A 16,975-nucleotide genomic window follows, 5' to 3' on the forward strand; every position below is an offset into this window, starting at 1 on the left:
CCCCTCCCCAGAATAGGCAGAGAGGGTCAGGAACACCCATGCAAACAGCTGATCCACAAAACCCCCACTGTACCCACAACTTTCCCCACCTCAGCCCTTTCTATTTTTATCAGGAGAGTGAGAGGGGGTTGCCAGGCGGGGCCGGGCTACTGTTTATGTCTGAAATTTGAAAAGATGCACAGTGTACTTGGGAGAAGGTGTTTGCAGTTAAAGGAATTTCGGAGAAAATTTTCAAACCCAGCGGGGTGAATAGGTGCCTTGTGTTCTGGTTTTTGACTCTGGAAAAGCCACGTTTCCAACCAAGGCACGCAGAGGGGCTGGGATGGGGAGAGAGACGCTGGACTGTGAGATTTGGGCAGGCAGCGGGACCCAGCTCACCTGGGCACAGGGAACAACCAATTTTCAAGTTGGAGGGGTGGGGGCGCTAGGGGGAAGCCTTTCTGCCCTCCAGCATAATTTCTATTTATTTGCCCCCTAATTTAAAAAAAATTTTTTTTAACATTTATTCATTTTTCAGAGACAGATAGAGACAGAGTGTGAGTGGGGGAGGGGCAGAGAGCGAGAGAGACACAGAATCCGAAGCAGGTTTCAGGCTCTGAGCTGTCAGCACAGAGCCCAACGCAAGGCTCGAACCCACGAACTGCAAGATCATGACCTGAGCCCAAGTCGGACGCTCAACCTACTGAGCCACCCAGGTGCCCCTATTTGCTCCCTAATTAATTCATAGACTTTCCTGCCCTCCTACCCTCACCTGCTTAACCCCCTCTTGGGCCTAATCATTCCCTCACTCAATTATCTGCTTTCTATCTCCTCTTGATCAGTGAGTTGCACTCAGTATTGATTTTTCTCATATAGCAGCATTTTTTGTCAGGGCTTTAAATTGCTCTAATTTGACAATTTTCTGTTTCCTACTTAAATTGTTAAGTGTCCCTTTGGGAGCTGTATGGCTGCTATTTCTTTGACACACACACAAATTAGGACCTGGTCGAATGCTTTACTCTGTAGGCACATGGCTGGGACTCCCTGACCCTATGCCATCAACTGGAGAAAACGGGAGGCCAGAAGTAACAATGAGGTGACACCCACACACACGCACTAAATGCAGTTCACCCTCTTTTCTCTTCTTCATCTTTCAAAGGTTAAACTGGCTCTGGGACAGCTCTCCAGAGAACTTCTAGCTCAAGCTGGCCAGAGTCCTTATTGAGCCAGGGACGCTCAGGAAGGCTGGGGTGACCTTTGGAGGGCTGGACTTCTGACCTGATCTGAAACCAAGGTGGGCCCGGTGGTGCGACCTGGCCAGCATGTATAAGAAGATCAGAACTGTTTATCTCCTTTCTTTGTGCCTAGGGATACATGCCAAGAGGTACGAGCCTCATCTCTACCCCCGGCGACAAAAATGCAACAGTTTTTAAAAGTCATTAGCCACAGAGTCCTAATAGGCACAGGATGAAATGGTCATGCATCTAGACCATAGCTCTATGTTTCGTGAAAGTTCACTGCTCCACACCTGTCCATATTTCTGTGTCTCTAGAACCCCCTTCTATGTATCCCTTTTCCTCGAGCGTATCAGGGTCTCTGGCATTCTCTGTACTTCTGGATCTGTCTCTGTTTCAGCATTCTTGCATTTCTATCCAACAGCCCGTCTTCTTCCATCTTTTCTGCCCTTCTTCATTCTCCCTTCAACGGTTACAGCATGCAATTAAAGTCTATTTTAGCATTTGTTGGATAGAATTCAATGTTCCCTGCTTTTATATGTGCGGAATCTCAGGCAGAGCATTTCCCCAATTCCCAGGCCCACAGTTCTCTCAGCCTGCTGGCCACCTCCACCGAATGTCCCTCCAACTCCGTCTGAACACACAACTGTCTACCACGGAACTTGCTGTCTTTCTCCCAAGCCAGCCACTCTTCCTGACTCCCTGGCTGCTGTCACAGGGACTCCCCATCTCCCAGGCATAAGGTTCAAAAGTTTGAGGCCATTCCTGCCTCTTGCTTCTCCCTTTCCCCCAAGATCCAGCGTCGCTGATTTTTCCACCGTAGTGGCTGTCCCCTGGGATGGGGCATACGCTCTCCAGTTTGTCTCCAGCTTGAGCGAAAGAAGCCAGAGACAAAGGGGGACTCACAGGATAATAATATTTCTATCAAGTTCAAGAACAGACAAAACTAGGGCACCTGTGGGGCTCAGTCAGTTGAGCCTCTGACTCTTGATTTTGGCTCAGATCATGACCTCTCGGTTTGTGCAATCGAGTCCCGCATAGACTGCACTGAGCATGGAGCGTGCTTGAGATTCTCTTTCTCTCCCACTGGCCCTCTCCCCAGCTTGTGCACTCTCTCGCTCGCGCTCTCTAAAAATTTTTTCAATGTTTATTTATTTTTGTGGGGGGGAGAGAAAGAGAAAGAGCGCAAGCAGGGGAGGGGCAGAGAGAGAGGGAGACACAGAATCCAAAACAGGCGCCAGGCTCTGAGCTGTGAGCACAGAGCCCGATGAGGGGCTCAAACCCACAAGCCGTGAGATCATGACCTGAGCTGAAGCTGGAATGTTTAACTGACTAAGCTACCGAGGTGCCCTCTCTAAAATTACGTAAAAGACAACAACAACAAAAAAATAGACAACACTGGTTTAGTGAGGTCAGAATAATGGTCTCCCTGGGTGAAGTGCACCAAAGAGAAGGGGCACAAGGGAAACTTCTGGGGAGCTGGAAATTTCTGTATCTTGACTTCATTGTGATTATAATGGTGTCTATGTGTGTTAAAAATTCATCAAGTTGTACGCTTAAGATGCACTTTATTCTATGCAAATTATGTATCAAAAGAAAGGGAGGGAGGAAAAAAACATGCATACAATGCCTAGCTTAATATCTGGCACATAGCAGGTGATCAATAAATAGTCACTAGTAAAAGTTTTTTTGTTTTAAGTATGAGGGCTCCAAAGCCAGGTGGCCTGGGTTAGATGCTTGGTTCCATTTAGCAATGAGGTGAACTTGGGCTGAGCGTCGCTGTTCCCAGTCTCTTCATCAGTGAGATGAAGTCCATGAGACTTCATAGAGTCTGGGGCTTAATGAAGCACTTAGCACCGGGTCTGGCACATAGTAAGTGCTCAACAAATGTTACTGCAAAATAAAGACAATTCCAACACACGCTCTAATTTGTATGAACCTTGACGACATTATGCTACGTGAATAAGCCAGTCAATAAAGCACATAAATACTGTATGATTCCACTTATGTCAAGTACCTAGAGTAGTTAAATTCATGGAGACAGGAAGTCAAATGGTGGTTGCCAGAGGCTGAGGGGGTCAGGGGATGGGGAGTTAGTGTTTAAGGGGTGCCGAGTTTCAGTCTGGAGAGATGAAAAGACTCTGGAGACAAATGGTGGTGATGGTTGTAGAACACTGTGAATGCATTTAATGCCACTGAACTACACACTTAAAATGGTTAAAATGATTGACTTTGTGTTATGTATATTTTACCACAATAATAAAGGTATATGCATATTTTACCACGATAAAAGAAAAGGAAGGAAAGAGGGAAGGGAGGGAGACAGAAGGGACAGAGGAAGGGAGGAAGGGAGGGAGGGAGGGGGAGGTGAGCGAGGGAGGGAGGGGTTCTCTGCTTGGGATTCTCTTTCCCTCTCTCCCCGCCCCTCCCCCACTCGTGCTATCTCTGTCTCTCTCAAAATAAATAAATAAACTTAAAAAAAAAAAAAAAAACCCAGATCAATAGCAACAGCTTACATGTCAAGATAACTATTCCAAAGGATTTTGCATCAAATAAGTGCCAGGTTTCCTGGGGAAAAGCCATGCCCGTGTTTTAACAGATGATTTTCAAACTATGGAGATGTTTTCTGTACCTCTTACATTTCATCTCTAGCAAGCGACTGTGGGATGCCATATTTGTTCATTTAATAGGCATGTATTTTGTTATCTCTACTGTGATGGGCAAAACATGTGGATGAAGTTTGCACAAACTTCGGAATGATCCGATGTCCATCAATGAAAGGAAATAAAATCATCAAGCACAATGTGACAAGGGCTGGGCAGGCAGTCCCAAAAGACCCCAGTGGCGAGAATAAGGGAAAGAGATGGGCCCCAGGTGTGGGAGGGAGTCCCTTAGGATTCAGGGTTGGGGACAGAGAAGGTGAGCAGGCTTCTAGGAGCTGCAGGGGCTGAGGCCATCGGGGGAAGGATCCTTCTACCTCTCCTCTGACCCCAGGTGTGCGGCTGATGCTGATTCTGTATACCAACACGGTCTCCCCCGCCCCCCCCCCCCCAGTGTCGTCCCCTGCGTAGTCTCAATGATAAAAACACTAGTGAGTCATGAGTAAAACGCTGCCATAATTTCCTCTTTTATAAATGGCAGGGTTTCGCTGAAAATAGAATCCGCTATAAATTCGGGGGGGGGGGGAATCAAACTTAGTCTTCAAGAACTGAGTGTTTCCTTAAACGTGCCCTTCAATTTCTTTGTCTTAAGTGACACAGCACTTTCCTGTTACTGAACGTCATTATTCCATACGGACCTGTGGGGAATTGTAAGTGTTTCATTAACTTACCCCATGTTCTTTATTATTAGAACACTTTCCTCTGAGTTTGTCACTTGAACAGTATTAAAGGAATAAGACAGCACTTTTTGAATGTTCTACTAATTCTCAGAAGACCACTCCCCCGCCTCGGTCTGCAATGAGGCTTTTCTATATCATAATTCTATGGCCCTTTGCTTCCAGAAATGATCGCAATCTCTCTACACACATTGCCTATAGTATTTATCATTGCCACACTCCAAGGAGGTGAGGATTTTAGTTTCTTTTACAAACCCAGAGAGCAGCACACACTTACTCAGGGACATCAAACTGTAGCGGAGAGGAAAGGGAAGAAAATTCACCATCTTGCTCCTGGAGCCAGATCACCGCGTAGGTGCTGACATCACTTAATTCGAATCCTACAATTCCACACAATTCCGTTACACCGATGAGAAACCCCAGGGGTGCCTGGGTGGCTCAGTCGGTTAAGCACCTGACTTCGGCTCAGGTCACGATCTCACAGTTTGTGGGTTCGAGCCCCACATCGGGCTCTGTGCTGACAGCTCGGAGCCTGGAGCCTCCTTCACATTCTGTGTCTCCCTCTCTCTCTCTCTGCCCCTCCCCTGCTTGTCCTCTATCTCACTCTCAAAAATAAACAGAAAGAAAGAGAGAGAGAGAGAGAGAGAGAGAGAGAGAGAGAGAAAGAAAGAAAGAAAGAAAGAAAGAAAGAAAGAAAGAAAGAAAGAAAGAAAGAAAGAAACCCAGAGAGGTTAAGAAACTTGCCCTCATTCTCTGTGCCAGAACTGGGATTCACTTCCAATGCTACTGCACACACAGGGAACCTGATGGTTTTAACTGTCCACAAGTATCAATATCAACCAAAAGTGTGACAGAGCTCAGCAACTCAATAATCTCTGGCGGCACCATCAGGAGCGGGATGCTGAAGACTGTCCTGCAGAGATGGGGGCAGAGGTGTTGTCCCAGAGAACAGGCTAGACCGCTTGCTCGTATAGGGATATTGGAAGGATGCTTCGGAGGAATTCTGCAAACATCCTGCGCTGGGACTTAGCAAAGTACATGCGTGGCGTCCCCACGTAAGGGACAGAAACAAGCAGTCTCGATGCCACATTTAGGTGGACTGGGAGACTGGCCATCCTCTAAGAGCCAGTCTACCGGAATGTAGAAGCCAACCTCCAAGAGGCTTCCCAGCAATCCCCAACCCCTGGTATTCACACCTTCGTATGTCCCCTCACACACTAATTCAGGGGAGGTCCCGTGTGACCAATAGACTATGGCGGACGTGGCAGTGCGTGACTTCCAAAGCTAGGACATCAGACCACTGCAGCGTCCACTCGGCCTCCTGTGTCACTTGCTGTGGCAGAAGCCAGGTGCCATGTCATGAGGCAGCTCCACTGGCAGGCCAGAAGGAGAAGAGCTGGGGCCACTGGCCAACAGCCAACACCGACTTGCCAGCCGCCTTAGACCTGGACCCTCAAGCCCCAGTCAAGCCTTCAGCTGACATCCGACTGCAACCTCATGAGATAACCCAAGGCAGAACTGCCTGGCCATATTTCTCCCAAAGTCCTGACACACAGAAACCATGAACAATCATTGTTTTAAGCCACTAATGTTTGGGTTGATGCATTACACCGCCATTATAATTGCGGTATGGAGCATGGCATCCTATAATTGCCTTATGGAGCCATGACACTAAGGTTTGGATTGATGCATTACACAGCCATTATAATTGCAATATGGAGCATGGCATCCTGCCTGCTCTAGAACTCAGCCCCAGGATAAGGGAAGACACAAAAGCGGGACACTAGTCAGCTTTGTAGAAAAGCTGCTGCTAAGAACAACAGCAAACAAACTGATAGAAATAGGATCCAGGTTGAGGAGGGCACTTGTTGGGATGAGCACTGGCTGTTGTATGTAAGCCAATTTGACAATAAATTATATTAAAAAAAAAAAAGAAAGAAAGAAATAGGATCCAAGATGGTCAGGAGTGGTGGGCTTAACTTATTAGGGAAATTTTTAGGAGAAGCAAAGATAAAGTCCCACACTTGGATTAGAACAACCCATTATACCAGGGAAGACACTGGGCCATAGCAGTACATGTGGAAAGGGGATCTCAGTCGGCTACAGGCTCAAAATGAGCCACGATGACACTGCCAGAAAAGCACATAAATGTAGGCTGCATTAACAGAAGCATAGTACCCCGTCAGAGGAGGTGAGCTCTCCCCTGGGTTGAGCACACTAACAGGTCTGTGTTTAGGTCTTGACACAGGACAAGGAAAGTCCAGACCTGCTGGGAGAAGATTGGTGGGAGCAGGTGGAGTCCACTGATGGAGAGAGATGAGGAAGGACAGTGTGAAGTGAGGAAGCCCAGCCCTAAAGGAGAAGAGAGGGAGGGTGAGAACAGTGAAATCACTGGTTACAAACGCAAAAACATCCACCATGTGGAAGGAGGTCTGGGGGCCAGGGCCAAGAGGGGGAAACAGGGCCTGTTTTGTTCATTGCTCAACCATAGTGATGGGGACCAGTAGGTGCTTCTGTGAAATCTAAGAGCTGCCTAAATACTAGAATCACATGAAAATGGGACATGGCCTCAGAAGAGAGTGAAATCCATGGCAATGTTCACGTGGAGTAAATGTTCCAGTCGGTCAGGACACTGTCCTCAACGTTCCCTAAGAGCCCTTCCGGGCTCTGAGATCCTCTCGCCTGGTAATTTTGCGATTGAATGAGTAGAACCTGCTGAATGATCCCAGCACAGTGGCCCCTAAACTTCAGAAGGCATATAAAACACCTGGGGGATCTTATTAAAATGCAGATTCTGAGTCAGAAGGTCTGGAGCAGGCCTTTGGCATTTTGCATTTCGATTTTTGCATTTCGAATAAGCTGACACCACGCTTGGACAGCCAGAGGTTAAAGGTTGCCCACGACAGCAGATAGGGTCAGGCAGCCTGGAAAAGGCATTAAGCAAATATTAAAGTATCTGAGCAGAGGAAGAGTGACCAGCATCAGAAATACCACACAAGGAACAGCCTGCATTGAACAGGGGAGCATCCATATGCCACAGAGGGCTTTCTGACCTTGATGTCCTTTGATTTTCTGAACACGGTCTTTAGAATTGTCCAAGCACTTCTCAATCATCCTGGGTTTTCTGTAGCCTGTAGGGGCAGCAGTGTGGCGTTATGCCAACCCACACTCATTCACTACCTGGGTGGCCTGTGAGTCTCAGTTTCTTAGTGCATAAAATGGGAGTAATATCCACCTGAAAGGCTGCTGTATCAAGCAGTGGGCACGTAATCGGTGCCCATTGTATGTTTCCCTGCCTCATTACAAAACGAGATGATCAAGAAGCACTCGCTCCCTTCATCACAAAGATTAATTACCTAATTAATACTTGTCCTTGAATCGAACTGTCCTTCACTAACCCTGGGATGTAAGTCAGATATGACCCCATTTTACAGATGAGAGTGCGGTTTGTACTCACCTAGAGTATCAGGCAAATCCTGGCATGAGGACCCATGACTCCTCCTGTTGGAATTTTAAGGATTTTTTTTTTTTTTTTCTGGAAGAGTCACTTCCACTAGCCTAGGCATTGGAGTCAGTAACAAGATTGCATCCCACTTTTTTGTCTGAGAAACAAGATGCTATTTCCCCTTGAGGGGCTCGGATCACTATCAAGCCAGCCCTGCCCAAGGTGCTCTGTAGCTTGGAGACCCGAGTGGGAGAAACCAACTGACTCAGGTAGAAAAGGAGTGAAGCCAAGAGGTGCCCACCAGTGGAACACCTCAGCCACAACTCCCGGGGACCAGTGGGTAGAGTGGGAGCCACGCCCTCCCCAGGCGTCACTGCCCTGTGCAGAGAAGACACAAGAGAATGTGCTGGGCCAGGGCCAGTCCTGCCCCCTAGCAGAGATGGCCAGCAAAATACCCACACGATTCCACAGTTGTCACCCTGGGGAAACGGAGCCACTGCCGTGCCTTTGAATCAAGAAAAGGCTGAGTCTATTATCTCTGTAAGGGGCAGCCCACAGAGATGCCACTTCGTGTTCTTCTTCAGTCCATGCCCAGTGAGGGAGTCAAGCGGCTTCTGCCACATCGACCGAGGCCACAAAATCTCAGCATCAAGCACCACCAGCTCCCTCCGTAAGGACCCCGAAGGCCACCAGCCTAGCCCGGGTCCCCCAAAATTTCTGTGCCTAACCAGCCGCTTGTGTAGCGGAGGGAGCATGACTGTGGATTTGAATTCAGACCCCACCAACTCCATCCCTCTCTGAGCCTCAGTTTTCACATCTTTTGGGGGTGAGGGAATCCTAATATTTACCTCATCGGGGTTTGGGGAAACTCAAGTGAGATACGAATGTATGTTAACCAACTAGCTCACAGAAGGTGTTCAAACGCCGCTGGTTCCTTTACTCTTTTGCCTGGAAACAAAACTCTTAAGGAGGGTGGTCTCTGGAGCTACAAAAAGTCCTGGAGAACTCCTGCTTCGTTGGAGATGTCCTCGGTCTCTCCGGGATTGTGAAGACCCTCAGCCTTTTGCCCCGAGGCTCCCGGTCCCCGGCACACCTCCCCGCCGCCGCCTAACCTCCTTCTCTCCCACTCCTCCCTGCCATCCCGGCGCACCCCATCCCCAAAAACTTTCAGCCGGCTCCTCCTGAGGGTCCTTCCAAATCGCGGCCGGGGAGCAGGGGGCGCGCCCTGCCCTCTCGCGTCTCCCCACCCCCCTACCCCGGGCGTCGGCTGCACACCCCGCGCCGGGAGCCCGGGCGCCCCGTCCGGCCACCGCGGGTGCGGGTGCGGGCACAGGCACAGTCCTCCGGGGCCCCTCTGACTGCGGAGCCGCCGACCGCATTGCAGCCCTTCCCGCGCCTCTGCCTCCCGCCGGCCCCGGAGCTGCCGGCTCCTCTCGCGCCCTGCGCCCCGGGCGGCTTCCCCAGCGGCGCGCCGGTCCGGAGCCGGGGTCCAGCGCGCTCCAGACGCCTCCGCCCTCCCCTCCCCCGCCGGCCGCCCCTCGGGTCCCGCGGGGGTGGGGTTTCCCTCCCCTCCCCCGCCCGCCCCTATGTATGTGTCACCGCGCGCCATGCCCGCCCGCCCGCCCGCCCACCTACCTCCCCGCCGCTCCAGAGGGGGCTCGCAGAGCTGAGGACGCGCGCCACGCCGCTCAAGGTCTCTCTCTCCGCGCGCTCGCCGGCCGGCATCTGACGCGGGTGCCAGGGGCTCCGGGCACCTTGCAGTGGCCCTTCCCTCGGCCAGCCGGGACTCCGCAACCCAGTCGCCGCCGCCGCGGCGGCCACCGCCTGAGGGGACCCGCGGACAGGACGCCGGCAGGCGGAGGGGTGCGCGGCGCGCGCGCAGAGCGTCTCCCTCCGCTGCGCAGCGAGACCCGGGCCTCGCGGCCCCAGGAGCCCCCGGCTGCCTCGCCAGGTGCGCGGCACTGAAGTTCTCGCGGAAGGGAGTCCAACTCTTCGAGGTAACTGTCTCCTTCCCTTCCGGGGCGCCCGGCGAGCCGGCAGCTGAGCCGCGGCTGGGGGGGGCTGCGCTGCCTCGGTCTCCCCTCCGAGGAGGCGTGCGCCGGGGGCTCCCGACCGTTGCGTGCGCGGTGCAGTTGAGCAAACTTTCCGGCTGTTGCAGACTCCGCGTGAAGGGGGCAAACGAACGCGTGAGGAGGGGCTCTCGTCTGCCGCTCCCCCCCCCCCCCCCCGAAATTCAGGACTAGAGGAGAGGGAGCTTTTACTCCAAATTCCCGTGTGTTTTCAAGCCGTAGGGTCCGGAACGAGCCCCGGTTGACAGAGCAGCAGCTTTCGAGTCGGGGGTTCAGATGCCCTGTGCTACTTTTGAGCTGGAGAAGTTGCTTCATCTTTCTGAGCCTTGGCCTGTTCTGCCTAGAGGGAAAGGGGAGGCTCTTTGGCAGGATGGCTGGGGGATAAACGAAGTGACGCGGGCAGCGTGTCAGGTACGCAGCAGGTGCCCAAGCAGAGGCTGCGCGAACCCATTGGTCCCACTTTCTTGGCCATTTGGCCTGCCCCAGGAGTCGCAGGGTGCCCAGACGGGTGAGGGAGAGCTAGGGGGGGATTGGCAGAACCCAGGACCGGGCCACTGAGCTGCCAGCAAGGGAGACGAGCTCTGAACATGCCACCAAGAAGGGACATCTCTCAAGGAAGAAGAGGGGAAATGAGGACACATGACCATGGGCAGTTTTGCTGTCTCTGGGTCCCTCTGCCTCTGAAGCCAGTGATGGTGGAGACTTTCTATCCCTGGGGTTGGGTGGACAGTTGTCCACTGAACCTGTGTTCTAGGCTAGAGCAAACTGTGGGGCGGGGGTTCGCCTCCTCTTGGGAGACGGGACCCAACCCAAACTTTCCCATCATTCTACTCCTTGCAGTCCTGAGCAAGGTTGTGATAGGATTCTTCTAGGGTCTCACCACTGAGGAGCCCATGTCCCAGCATTCCGATAGGTGCATATGTCCCTGTTGTGTGGGGGTGGTGGCCAGGAATAAAGGAAGATGCAAAGCTGAGCAGGTTAGTGTGGTGTTTCAGGTCCCAGACACTGAAGCGGGTGGGTATCTGACAGTCTAGGGGAACCCCGGACCTTGGAAACACATTGGAGAGAAAGTGAACCCAGAAAGATGTGATGACTTTCTAAAGGTCCCCCATGACTTACCGGAAGGGCAGGACTCCTCCAACCCAGGTTTTCTGAGGCCCTCGTCAGTTGCTTGTCCTGATTTAAGAGTTCCGAAGTCTGGGCTCTAATTCTTGTGCCTTCCTTGCCTCTGGGTTGCCAAAGGAGAAGAGGCGATCGGATTGCCTGTGCCCCTGGGCACGGTGGTTTAAGGAGGTGTAGATCAGTGTCAGTCACTGAGCCTGGAAGAGACTGCCCAGGAATGGAAGGACCGTCAGGGAGAAAACCCCCGAGGCCACGGGGGAGAAAACCCGAAGGAGGGGGGTGTTTCTACCCCAAAGGAAAAGGGCCCTCGGATTTAAAAAGTTTCGGATGAAGGAATTATCAGAAGGAAGAAAATGTCTCTCAAAGAAAATGCTGGCATGTTTCAGGTTACATCGAGCTTGAGTTTAAATTAGATGTATTTCTGTGCAGCTTCTCGTGCAACACCTGGTTCCTTCATTCATTCTCTGGTAACTAGTGAGCGCCACCTAGGTGCCAGGCTCTGTGCTCAGTGCTGGCCCATAGCGGGTCCTCAGTTAACGGTAGCTGTGATGACACAAGCACTTAGCACGGTGCCTGCCACGGGGCAAGTCCTCAGTAACTATTTGGTATTACTATTATTACGACTACTAATTTTAATATTCAGGAGACATTTTTCTTTTCCTAGAATTGTCCATGAAAATCCTACTTAAGTTAGGATTCTTTCTGTATTATTTGAAAGCCCTCTGGTCAATATAGGAGTAAAGAATCCAGAGCGGGAAATGACAGAAATATTCTTAGGTATTTGCAGGGCGTCTCTGTGCGCTCGAGCGGCGAGACCCTGTGCCGTCTGGTGTGGGCCGCACCTGACTCCATGCCCCTTCTCACACCCACGCACACATTTCACCCCTGCGCCCCCTCTCACACACACCCCTGCATACTGAGTGGGGCACCCTCCATCCCCACATGCCCCGAACAGATTGTCCAACTCCCCAGTCAGAGAGAGAGCTCCAAGATAGTTGGTGGGGGAGAGCTGTGAGGGTGGAAGCCTGCCAGGCAAGGCAGACCTGCGTTCACGTCCCAACTCAGCCACTTACTGGCTGCATGGTCTTTGAAGAGGTCCTTGCCCAGATCACAGGGCACCAGAAACCTGAATTCCTCCCCTCTAACGGTTTCTGGGCCCCCTTGGGGTCACAAACTGTAAGCTCAGGAGATTACTGATTTAGAATATTCTAAAACCATAAAAGACTGTGTGTCCTAACTTTTTGTGTGGAATTTTTTCATGATGCCTTCTAGAACCTGGTCCCTCCCAAGACCCTTCTTGTTGGGCATTGGGAGGGCCTCAGCTGAGCCAGGGGAGGCCCACGGGCCTCTGCTTGGAGTCTCACTTTCAGTCTGTCTCTACTCCTGTTGGGACATGTAGCATAGAATGTGTCCATCGGCAGTTTAGGGGGGTGTAATGACATAGGAAAGAATAATCTCATAGTGCCTCTCATGCAGTAACAATAAGTATTGTTTCTGGAAGCTTCTATCTCTGTTATATATTTCGCAGTCCTCTCTAAATGTGTATGTGTGTATAATATACACACAACACATACAAATTTGATGTTTATGTGATGTATTTCTTACTGCGGGTTGTGGTCAAAAAAGTTGGAAAGACACTGATCCTGATAACGTTTCTGTCTCTGAGAAATGCCGGCCTCGTGGCTCCGGCCAGCAGGTGCCCGTGTATTCACACCTGGACTGGACCGTTAAGCATCTTGGGAGTGGAGACAGGAAGGGGTGGAAGCTGGGGGTAGGAGTGAAAGCCCAGTTCAAGGCAGAGGTTCAGAATCAGAGAGGAAACAATGCATGGAGGACAGACCTACTTGTAAGTGGAGCAGGAAAGGTGACAGGGCCGATGGGCTGCCCTGGGAAAGGGGATCTATCTGTGGGAACATCTGGAGACTGGAGCCATCCTCTCTGCTGTCACCAGGCGGCCTCTTGGCCATGCTGTGGGTCTGGACAGGAGCTTCACTGCTACCCTCCTTCCTTGAGAAAGCTCCGTTCTACCCATTCTTTTGGGTGAAGGGGGGCTGTGGCATCTCCCGTGGCTACTCTCCAACCCCAAGACCGGTCCTGAGAGGAGGTCTGGGCCCCTGGGTGTGGTTGCAGATGGAGTCAACATTGCAGGGGAGGAGCTGCTGGGGGGTGGGGTGCAGGGCAGGGGTGGGGTTAGAGGGAGAGCTGGAGTGAGCTGGAGTGAGGCAGAGGGAGGACCAGAGAGAGGGGGAATTTGTAGGGAAAACGGGAAAACGGTTCCTTTTTTCAAAAGTTGAATCCAGGGCAAGGACGGAAACTGTGGAGTTTACTTTTAAAAACTCAGAGCCTCCTTGTAAGCAGCTGAGTGTGTGTGTGTGTGTGTGTGTGTGTGTGTGTGTGTGTGTGCACGAACATACTAGGAGGGCGGGCCCTGCGGGCTGGCCTGGACATATGAGAGGCGACTTTTCTCCCTCTCAATGGCCTTATAGTGTATCCTAAAGAAGCTTTTTGTTAAACTCATGAATCGGTGGATTCGGGGTGTGCGATGCTGGCCATCACGATTTGGATATTTGGTTACCTTTGAGGTTACATGTTTTTCCTTTTAAGACACACACCCAAAAAAGGAGCCACCTCTCCTGCGTCAGGTCTGTTTGGTGCAGGCCTTGCTCGTCTGTCTGTGATTGATTTGACTTGAGGGGTAAGGGTATGAAGGAGAAACTCAGGACTGGGCGGATGTGTAATCTCCAGCCTGGCAGACTGCGCCCCCTCAGCCCCACGACTCTGGGCCTGTGAGGTGGAACATGGAAGTTCCCAGACCATGGACATCCAGGGCCTTCAGGGCCTGTGATGACCCTCATGGAAGAGATCACGAAGGGGATGGAGGCCCAGATAGGAGAAGGTGCACGACCCAGGCCGGCCCAGAGCAGGCCAGAAGGATCTGGATGGGAACGTAGGCCATCGGGCCCTCATCCTGAAACATACCATGTCCATGGAAACCGTTCATTCATTCTGCCTTCAGCGGCATTTGCTACGTGCTACAGGCGTTGCAGTAAGGGTGTGTCAAGAATTCACTCTCCCTGCCCTCCAGCTGCTCATGGTCTAATGGGCAAGACGGGCTATGATCAACTTGACCCTGACCCCGCGTTCCTATCAAGCAGTGGTTCTCAACTGGGGAGCTGTTTTGCTCCCCAGGGAACATCTGGCCTTGTGTGGAGATATTTTTTGTCGTCACCCCAGGGGAGGCGTGATGGTATTGGCATCTAGTGGACAGAGACCAGGGATGTTATTAAATATCTTAAAACGCACAGGACAGCACTTTCCTCCTGCCGGTAGGGAATTCTCCAGCCCAAAATGCCAGTAGTGCCAAGACTGAGAAGTCCTGCTCCTGACCTTCATTTACGTATTGGGCCAGACCACGCCCAACTGTGTGCGACAGCAGGAAGACTGGAGGTGGGAGGGCAAGAAGGGAGGGTTTGGCAGGCAGTGAAGAGCGGACAACAAGAGAAAGAAAAAAGCCAGGCCACAATGGTAAAGTAGAAAGCACGTGGACCTTGGTAGCCCAGATGTAGGTTGCAATCCCAGCTGTGTGCCCTTGGTCAAGTCACTTGTTCTCTCTGAGCCTCAGTTTCCACATCTGGGAAATGAGGCTTGTCTGATGATTGAGAGAGTTCAAGATAAAGCGCATAAAGGACATGGCACAAAGTAGACTCACAATAAACCAGCAACTGCTGTTATCATCTTTGAGGCTTTTCAAGGTCCCGCTGTGGAAAATTACGGCATCAGCAGGTGTGGACGTGGGATCATGAGGCCAAACAAGGTTGCTGTTTGGGGCACAGTTGCCACAGTCATGCCTTCTGGTTGGGGGGGGGGGGTGCTGTGTGTGCAGCACCTCCCCGCCCCCCTGCACACACAGCTCCCAGCAAGGGGTGAGAACCAGGGGGAGGGGCTTGCTCCAATGAGAAGGCCAATGTGTGCATCCTACAGTGCGGGCAGTGGGAGAAGCGTTGGACTTGAAGCCGCTTGAACCGGGCACTGACTGGCTGCATGATGTGGGCAAATTGCTTTGCCTCCCTGAGCCTCAATTTTCTAATCTGGAAAATGGAGACACTAAGGCCTGCTTTCTCAGGGCAAGATTCAGGGAGAAATTACTTCTAGGAAGGTGCCTTGTTGGGTGGGGGGGGGGCATCTATGAAGCCTAAGCAGGAATATTTTCTTTCTTTTTTTTTCTTAATTTTTTTTAATGTCTTTATTTATTTTTGAGAGAGAGAGTGAGTGGAAGAGGGGCAGAGAGAGAGAGAGGGAGACATAGAATATGAAGCAGGCTCCAGGCTCTGAGCTGTCAGCACAGAGCCCGATGCGGGGCTCAAACTCATGAACTGTGAGATCATGACCTGAGCCAAAGTCGGACGCTCAACCGACTGAGCCACCCAGGAGCCCCAGCAGGAATCTTTTCTATCTGGTGTGCACTGTTCCTAATCCAGTGCCTGGCACACACAGGCAGCCTGGTTGAATGAATGAATGAGCAGACCCTCGCACTACAAATTCCTTGCAATGCTTGAGAGAAGCTGTCCCACACTTTGCCTCTCCTGCATCCCAAGCAAGCCTGAAGAAGCCAGGACCTATGTAGTTCCCAGTGGGTACCAGGCAGATTACAGCACCGGCAGCAGCGCCCTCTAGAGGGTACTGCAGTTACAGCAATGGAGTTGTGCCAACCACCAGGATGGAGCCCCACTGGGAGTGGGGGGTAATGGCGAGACGTCAGAACAGAGGAAGCCCAAGCTACTGAAAAGAAGCTGATCCAAATCAGCATCAGGAACCCGGAGACTTACCTCAGTGCAGGCACATCCATTTTCCCATCTGTGCGACAGGGCCTTTGCTCCACCACGTGGAGTGGATCTTACAATATATCAAGGCCTAACTGAAAGTCACTAGCCAAAGGAGTGGATGTGGGAATTGCCAAGCTTCCCTGAGCCTCTGTTTTTAAGTCCTGAAGCATTAGATCAGAAAGGGACCCAGGGGACACCTAAATAAATCACCCATGTCCTTCATTATGCAGATGAGGAACCTGAGTCCTAAAGAGGGAGTTCGGGCTGCTCTCAGCAGAGCCACGGCTCCCATCAGGGCTGCTGAGGCTCCTGCTTCCATGTCACCTGTCACATTCAAACTAAAAGGAGGCACCTGATCACAGAAGCACTGTGCCCACCAGAACCCAACTATGGACACACTTCATCCTGGGGCCACCCATTGTCTACCCTTGGGCCACCTTCTGACTCGGCACCTCCGGAGCCCTTGCTGGTTCCAGGGCTGCTCTGGGGAAGAAAGCTCCTATAGGAGAAACGTCCAGGGCGAGGAGAAGCCCAGCCTCCCAGCTCCCTTAGAACACCTGGACTTCTTGGGGCGCCTGGGTGGCTCAGTCGGTTGAGCGTCCGACTTCGGCCCAGGTCACGATCTCGCGGTTCGGGAGTTCGAGCCCCGCATGGGGCTCTGTGCTGATGGCTCAGAGCCTGGAGCCCGCTTCGGATTCTGTGTCTCCCTCTCTCTCTGCCCCTCCCCTGTTCATGCTCTGTCCCTCTCTGTCTCAAAATAAATAAAAACATTAAGAAAAAAAAATTAAAAAAAAAAAAGAACACCTGGACTTCTTGATCCCAGCCTCCGCTCTTGATCACATCCAGGGGGTTTTCCCCAACCAAACCTGGACCTTGGCCTGACCTTCCCCTCCCTACTCCCCTCCTCCATCAGGTGCTCCAGGTGGCTCGGGAGAACACCTGGATTTTAGGATGACTCAGGAATG

The 16,975-nt window shown here is 51.8% G+C and overlaps 1 protein-coding gene and 1 long non-coding RNA gene across 9 annotated transcripts in view; one reads left to right on the forward strand and one right to left on the reverse strand.

Annotated features, from left to right (window-relative positions):
* Nucleotides 1–9,844, reverse strand: part of LOC147580445 (uncharacterized) — a 138,528-nt gene extending 128,684 nt beyond the window's left edge. For both annotated transcript variants that reach the window (XR_015252937.1, XR_015252938.1), the window contains exon 1: nt 9,632–9,844. This is a non-coding gene — a long non-coding RNA (uncharacterized LOC147580445). The remainder of the gene's footprint in view (nt 1–9,631) is intronic.
* ACAN (aggrecan) overlaps nt 9,627–16,975 on the forward strand; it is a 69,118-nt gene continuing 61,769 nt past the window's right edge. For all 7 annotated transcript variants that reach the window (XM_086711556.1, XM_086711550.1, XM_086711552.1 and 4 more), the window contains exon 1: nt 9,627–9,993. The gene's annotated coding sequence lies outside the window, so the exon portion shown is untranslated. The remainder of the gene's footprint in view (nt 9,994–16,975) is intronic.

This window comes from Puma concolor, chromosome B3 (genome assembly GCF_028749965.1).
Source record: "Puma concolor isolate L17-30 chromosome B3, mPumCon1.1.hap2, whole genome shotgun sequence".
Classification (NCBI taxonomy): domain Eukaryota; kingdom Metazoa; phylum Chordata; class Mammalia; order Carnivora; family Felidae; genus Puma; species Puma concolor.